Raw genomic sequence first — 8,086 nt, 5'->3', positions numbered from 1 at the left:
ACACCTCCCATATGTCAAGGGCCTACTAAGAGCACTGCTAGGCAGTTTTTCAGGCATCACTTCATCTATTCTTCACCACAACCAGGCTACATAGACAATATCAACCACACTTTACAGATAAGAAACCAAAATCCTAGAGTTTAATTGTCCAAAGTTACAAGGTTAAGAATCTTCCTAGTCCACAGCTTGCCCTTCTATAACGGTATATCTCAAATTCTTTCAGGAAAGAAAGAACAAGGAAACACTTCTTAGCTCATCTCATAACTGCAGCAAGACCTTTATAACAAAGCCTGTCAAGAAGACTACAAGCAATGAGAATTATAGACCAATATTACTCATATAGACACAAAAATTCTTGAAAAATAAAAGCAAATTGAAACCAGCAATATATGAAAAACATATCACAACCAAGTAAGGTTTATCCTAGAAATGTAAGGATGTTTTGACACTTAAAAGTAAATTAATATAATTCTCCACATGAACCAAAAAAGGAGAAAAATCATGTAATGATTATCTCAAAATATGCAGAAAAGATTGTTTGATGAATTCAACATTAATCCATGATTGAAAACAAATGTACCAGTAAATGAAGAACAAAAAATAATGTTCTCAGTCTGATAAAAGTCAATAATTTTTAAATCTGCAGGTAACAAAATACATAATAGTAATACAGTAAATACTTTCTATCAAAGACTGGTACCAAAACAGGGTATCTGCTGTAACTACTTCCATAATGTAGTGCACTGGCTATCCTAGCCAGCATAATAACACAAGATAAAGAAATAAAAGGTATACAGATTGTACAGGAAGAAAAAAAGCTGTCCTTGCTCATAAATAACATAATCTTTAACGTATAAAATCCTAACGGAATCTAAAATATGAGGACTAATAGGGGAATTTAGCAAGGATTCAGCATACAAGATCAATATACAAAAATCTATTTTAATTATGTTTACTAGTGACAAAATAAAAAATGATAACAAGGAATATCATTTACAATAGCATCTAAGGGTATAAAATTCTTAAGGATGAATTTTACAAAATATGTACAAGATATCTACACTTAAAACTTTAGGAGAAATTAAAGAAAACATAAATAATTGGAAAGCTATACCATGTTCATGGAATAGAAGCTTAAATATCAATTCCGTCAATTTACCAGTTCAAAGCAATACAGTGAAAATCCCAGCTGATCTTTTTATAGAAACTGATAAGCTATATAATTCATTTGAAAATGCAAAGGACCTACAATAGTCAAAATAATTATGAAAGAAGAATAAAGTTAGATACTTTCAACCTGATTCAGGGGTTACTATAAAATTACAGAAATCAAGACACAAAGTGGCATGGACATAGTCAAATATATCAATGAAATAGAACAGAATTCAGAAATAGACCCATATATGTATGCTCAGTTGACTCTGTTGAAGGTAATTCAATGAAAAAAGATAGTCTTTTCAATAAATGGTGCTGGCTTAATGGATATACATTTGAAAACAAAACAAAACAAAAGCCTCACATTGTACCTTACACTGTACATCATTAAGTAAAATTTTAAATCACAATTACAGTCATGCATTGAATATACCATAATGGTCCCATAAAATTATAATATTGTATTTTTACTGTACTTTTTTATGTCTATGTTTATATACATAAATACTTTCTGCTGTGTTATAACTGCCTACAGTATTCAGCACAGTAACACGCTGTATGGTTTGTAGCCTAGGAGCAAGAGGGTGTAGCAGTAGGCTATACCATCTAGGTTTGTGTAAATACACTCTATGACATTTGAACAATGATGAAATTGCCTAACAATCCATTTCTCAGAATGTATTCCTGTCATTAAGTGACACTTGACCATGTAAAGTTTTTAAAAGAAAACACAGGAGAGTATCTTTGCAACCTTAGTTAGACAAATATTTCCTGAAGAAGACATAAAAAACACTAATGAGAAGAGGAGAGGACAGGAGAGGAAAGGAGGAAAGAAGAAAAGAAAAAAGAAAGAAAGAAAGAAACAGAGAGAGAGAGAAAAGAAAGAAAGAGAAAAGAAAGAAAGAAAGAAAAAGAGAAAGAAAGGAAAGAAAGAAAGAAGAAACAGAGAAAGGAAGGAAGGAAGGCAGGGAGGGAGGAAGGAGAAAAAAGAAAGAAAGAAAGAAAGGAGGAGAAGGAAGGAAGGAGAAAGGGAAAGGCAGAGAAAGGAAAGAAAGGGAGGGAGGGAAAAGAAAAGACAAGAAAAAGAAGTTGCTACATTGGACCTTAACAACACTAAAAACTTCCCTCTGAAGACACTAATGTGAAACTGAAAAGACATGCCACACGATGGAGAAAATACATACATCTGACAGATGACTTATATTCAAAATAGAAAAGGAATTCTTACAAGTCAATACTAAAGAGGGCAAAATAACTCTAATAGCCACTTCCTAAAAAGACACACAGATGATCAATAAGCACCTGAAAAAATGATCAGCATTGCTAATCATCAACAAATTGCAAGTTCAAACCACGATGTGATATAACTTCATACATTAAAATAGCTAAAAGTTAAACAAAGAAAACTAGCAAGCTCTGGTGAGCATGTGGACAATCGGAATTCTTGTAGTAGGTACGTAAATGGCATAATTACTTTGGAAAAATGTTTGTCAGTTTCTTACACAGTTAAACATGCATCTACCTGCGACCCATCAATTTTACTTCGGGAAATTCGCCCGAGATAAATAAAAACCACACAAAGGACTCACAAAGTTCACCCAAAGACTTATACACAAACGTGCCTGCAGTTTTTTTGCACCACAGCATAAATCTGGAAACAGTCCAAAAGTCTATCAAGAGGATGGATAAATGAATTATGTATTTATTCACTGAAATACCACTTAACAATAGAAGAAAACAAACTGCGGATACCTACAAAAGCATGGATAAATTTCAAAAACAATTTGTTGTGCTAGAGAAGCTAGACACAAAAGAGTGTATACTGTACACTTCCGTTTATATAAAGTCCTTGAAAGGGCAAAACAAACTGTAGCAAGAGAAGTCAGATCAAGTATTGCCTGGGGTAGGAAGTGGTGAAGATTGACTACCAAGCGCCATGAGAAAACTTTGTGGGATAACAGAAACGTTCAATATTTTGACTGGGGCGGTGGTTCCACGTGCGTATACAGTTGTCAAAACTTATCAATGTGTACACTTAAAGAGCATGCGTTTTGTTGTGTGAAAATAAATTGTATGCGAATAAATGTGATTTTAAAAAATAATAAAGTTCCCCACATATTTCTTAGGTCCCTTAAAGAGTGAGCACTGCTTGTCAGTGCCAGAGCCTCTGTCTCATTAATCTTTTAATCGCAGTCTATACAATATCTGGCACTTGGTAAGTGCTCCCCAGGTAGAGTTTGAGAGAAGGTAGGTCAGGAGAGCACGCATTGTTGGAGGGGTGTGAGGAGGAACAGAACACAAGCAGGACTAGACGAATATGCTCTTCTGCTAGAAACCTCTTTCACCATAAGGTGGCAGCAGAGAGCACCTGGCAATGTCTTTACCTACTTAATCCAGCAGGTGACAGCAGACCCACACTAACCTCTACACGAAGTTGCATTTTCTCCTCTCTTTCCTACAGTTACCACAATCTCAGCCCAGCCACTCCACCAGGCAGAAAAGGGAGACTTAAATGGAAAAGAATGAGAACATACCCATGATCCCCATATATGACGGGCACTGTTCTCCATGCTTAATAGGCAACATTTAATTATACTTAATGTAATATCCATGCTTAATAAACAGTATTTCATTTCCATGCCCATCCTTTATCACGGGTATGATTTTCTTTGTTGTAAAGACAAGTAAACAAAGCTTCAGAGAAGGAGAACATGTTCCTAAATCACGGATCTAGAAGTGATAGCGATGGAGTTTGAGTCTGCTTTTTCTTTCCATGTCATCCTGTCCAAACCTAGAGACCAAAATGATCCATACAGAGGTGATGTATTGGTGTTCACTGCAGCAGTGTTCTAACTGCTCATGTGCATTAGCTCATGTAATCTTCACAACGAGTTGAGGTAGGAACAGTTGTTATCCCTATTTATTTTATTGATTGATTGATTGATTGTGTTTTGGAAACAGTGTTACTCTGTCACCCACTCTGGAGTGCAGTGGTGCCACCACAGGTCACTGCATCCTCAAACTTCCAGGCTCAAGCAATCCTCCCACCTCAGCCTCCAGAGTAGCTAGGGCTACAGGTGTCAGCCACTGCGCCTAGCCTGGTTATCGCCATTTTAAAGGTAGGCAGTGACACTGAGACACTGATGGGTTAATGAACTTGTAAAGTTCACATCATTAGTAAAAGCTGCAGCTGCCACCGGAGTTCAGGGTCTGACCCTGAACCTTAATCCTTCACTGCAGAACTAGCTACCAAGTGACCACTTTGACGAGCCTTGAGGAAAAGGCGGAGGGGGCTTTGGCACACACTCAGCTAACGAAAGTGTGCCGGTTCATTTCCCACAGCTCCACACAAACTCCCAGGGGTAGTAAAGAATAGCTTCTCCCTCCTCTGTGTCCCTGAGAAGTCCCAGGGGCATTCAGAGATTTACTGTCATCCCTGTCCAACCCATAGGAGTCTTCTAAGACCCATGCTTCTTCACCCATCTAGCCAGCCAGCCTTTATTGAGTACCTACTGAATGCCAAGCCTTAATTATGAAAACACAGAGCCTTTCTTCAAAGAGCTTTCATACCGAGGGGAAGATCACACGCAAAAGCAAGCAAAAGCAAAACTGCAGAGAGATACTTCTGCTGGTGACTAACTACCATGTGGATGGCACAGAATTTCTGTCTAGTCAGGGAGGACTTCCTGCAGGAGGGGAGGTCTTCCACTGAGTCTTAGAGGGTGAGTAAGGCTTGAAGAGATGGAGAAAGAGGTCAGGATACAGTCTTGGCCTGAGTGAAGAGGTTTAGTGAGAATACAGAGGTCAGCTAGGCCAGAGGGAGGGTCTTGGGAGGAATAGCTGAAAATACACCTGGAGGGGTTGTTTGGGGGCATATTGTGGAAGGTCTTGAGGGCTCAGATGAGAGCCTTTTTGTATCTCTTAAACTGATGGCTTATGAATGGCTGGAAGCCATTCAAAGTGCATAGAAAGAGAGTGGCAAGAGGAAGCCAGTTCCTAGGAAATTAACATAGGCAAGCCTGTGCAAAAAGGAATGGAACTGGGGAGCCTGCAGGGGCAAGAAGAAGGGACCTAGTCCATGTGGAATATTTCCTATGTGTCAAGTACTTAGTATTTAGCCTACATTATGACAGCTAATTCTCCGTAGAGCCCTGAAAGATCTGTGCAGTTATCATCTCTGGTTTATAAATGACTAAAATGAGACACAGTGAGGTTAAAGATGTTTCTCAAGGTTACCTGACTAAAACCAAAAAAGCTGAGTTTCAAACTCCCACAACCTAACACCAAAGCTCGCTTTCTTAACCACTATGCTCGACTGCCTTTATATCATGGGTCATGCAAAATCCAACCTAAGTCTAAGAGATATTTAACCTCATCTGAGACATCTATGAGGTTGGAAAACATTTAGGGCTCTTCCCTGAAAGATACCACTGTGCTCAAAATAGGCAATGTCTCTAAACGAATAATTAGAGAGGCATTCTCAGTGTTAGAAGTGTGGAAAGCTGAGGACCATGCCTGGCTTGTGAATTCAGAGGCTATAGTAATAAATACTTGATAGTGTTTATTCTTTTAAGAGGCTGAGGGGAATCACAGTAGGTCTCAGGAGACAGGAGCCATCAGAGAACGGCGGCAGTGATGCCAGTGCTAAACACCTCCATCATCTCTTCCTTGAAAGGCAGGGAGGGCATAAACACCTTGCTGCCACACTGGAGGCGCTCAGGAAGACCTGGAATAGTTGGAGAGAAAGCACCCCTAAAAGCAAGTAGAAACTGCCTGCAGCTCTTTTGGTGTGGTTGGATGTGGTTGCAGATTTATCTGGCTTATCTTCTCAGGCATAGAATAATTGCCGTCCTGCAGGGCAAGCTCCAAAGAGATTTCCCCAGAAGCAAGCAGAGTCCTGTCTAAAGCGGAAATAGCCATGGCATAGCAGCAGCACCACCCCGCAGATTTAGCTACTAGCGCCGTCACACATGTTGGAGCTACTGCAGGAAGAGGTGGCAGCATGGGGGGAAAGAATGGGAGGTATCGGGTCTGCATGGAAGAAAACTGGAAACAAAGCCACTGGCTCGTGAGAGTTTGAAGCTCATGAGAATTTAGGGAAAACTTCCACATACACGGCTCTGTACTCTTCAGCTTTCAGAGCTCCAGAAGATCAGAGTCCAGGGTGGAATCTGTCATTGAGCGAAGAGACTTGGAAGACAGTGGCTGCAGGGAGGAAAGTGATAGCATTGTAGTGATGGAGAGCTTAGCCCTTGTCTGAATGAGGCTCTGACAGGTGTGGTCACCTATGACAAACCCATGGATAATGTATACAAGAAGGCTGATAGTTGTGGCACTGAGCCATCTTCTAAAAAGACCACATTTGAAGGGAAGAAGAAACCTTGCTCAGTGAGATTAATCAAGCAAGGACTTCTTGGTTAGGGAAGGCAAACTGTTTTGATGCATTGGTCAGGATAGGCTAGGCTGTGCTGCAGTAACAAGCTATCCCCAGACTTCAGCAGTTTTTAACATAAACGTTCCTTTCTCACTCATCCAAAGCACCTTTCTGGGCAAGGACTCTGTTTTTCATATTCCATCAGGGACCCAGCATCTGGGATGTCACCAGTTGCTGAGTCAAGGCAAGAAAGAACTAAGTGTCCCGGGCTTTAACAGGAAGTGATATCACTTCTAGCCACGGATTGGAACTAGTCACATGGACCCAATTAATGCAAGGGCAGCTGGAAGGTGTCAAGGAGCAGAGTGGGGTCTGGTGAGCACCACCTTCTCTGGCACGCTTAGCAGAGTCTGGTGTCTGTCATTCCGAGAAATCTCTGACTGAGCTCCTAAGGGTCTATGACTTATGAGCCCCTGGGGGACTCCATATAAAAACTAAAAGAATCATTTTACTAAGAATTCTGTGAGGCATTGAGGTAGAGCCACACTGCCTAGACACTGCTTCTTTGGACAAGCCTCACACAAAGAGGGAAGATGCATGCCCTCTTCCTCAGAGACAACTGTACATCATGGCATTCAACATACCAGGAGCAGTGGCACCAGTGGTCCCCAACAGAATGCCACTAGCCTTCTCAGAGCAGAGGCAGAGCCTGGCATAAATGGATGTGTCTGTTTGAGTGTTGGCAGCACATGAGAGCCCCACTGGGTCTGATTGTGAATGGGGACTATTTCAGAAAGCTAAGATCTTTGTTATGCATGTGGAGAACAAGAGCTGGAGGTGGTGACCTCCTATTGAGTCCAATAAGACTGGTAACACTGATTGGATTACGTCCATATTACAGATGAGGACCTTGAGGTTTGGGGAAATTAACGGCCTTTCCAAAGTCACCTGGTTAATGCATGGCAGAGCCAGAGCCTGTTGACCCTATTGCATGATTTGAAATCATCATGTTTGGGAGGCATGCACTGTGTAAGAAGACAAGGAACTGGAGCCAGGATGCCAACTTCCTGAGTGACCTCGGGCACATTATTTGAGGGCCTCCATTTCTCTATTTGTAAAGAGTAAAGCTGGATGAGATGTCTCAAAGTCTTTTCTGTTCCCACTGAAGGTCTGTTGCTGCAACCCCATTGGAGCTGATGACAGACTCCATCAGCTGGAAGTCTGCTCAACCTGCTCCACCTGCTCCACCACCTCCAGTACCTGGAAGTCCAAAATTAGGAGAACAGAGCCCACGGCCTCATACCACCACACCTGCTTTCACCAGCTCCTGGAGAATTTGGACAGCTAGAGAAGAGAAAGCATGCTGGGCTGGAGCCCAGTGGGGTCACACTGTTGGCTCCCTGCTACTGTCCTCTGCTCCAACCTGGCCAGCCACCAGCTCGGCCCTGGGGTGGGGAGAGGTGGCGTCAACAGTCAGGAGCTGCAGCCTGGGGGCTGCCCTGCCCTGCAAGGCTTCTTGCTGTATGTCATTCTTGCTGTATGTCCTTGCATGCGGCC

This window comes from Pan troglodytes, chromosome 19 (assembly GCF_028858775.2).
Source record: "Pan troglodytes isolate AG18354 chromosome 19, NHGRI_mPanTro3-v2.0_pri, whole genome shotgun sequence".
NCBI classification, from domain to species: Eukaryota; Metazoa; Chordata; class Mammalia; order Primates; family Hominidae; genus Pan; species Pan troglodytes.
The sequence above is the reverse complement of the archived record's forward strand: the minus strand, read 5'-3'. Positions refer to the sequence as shown.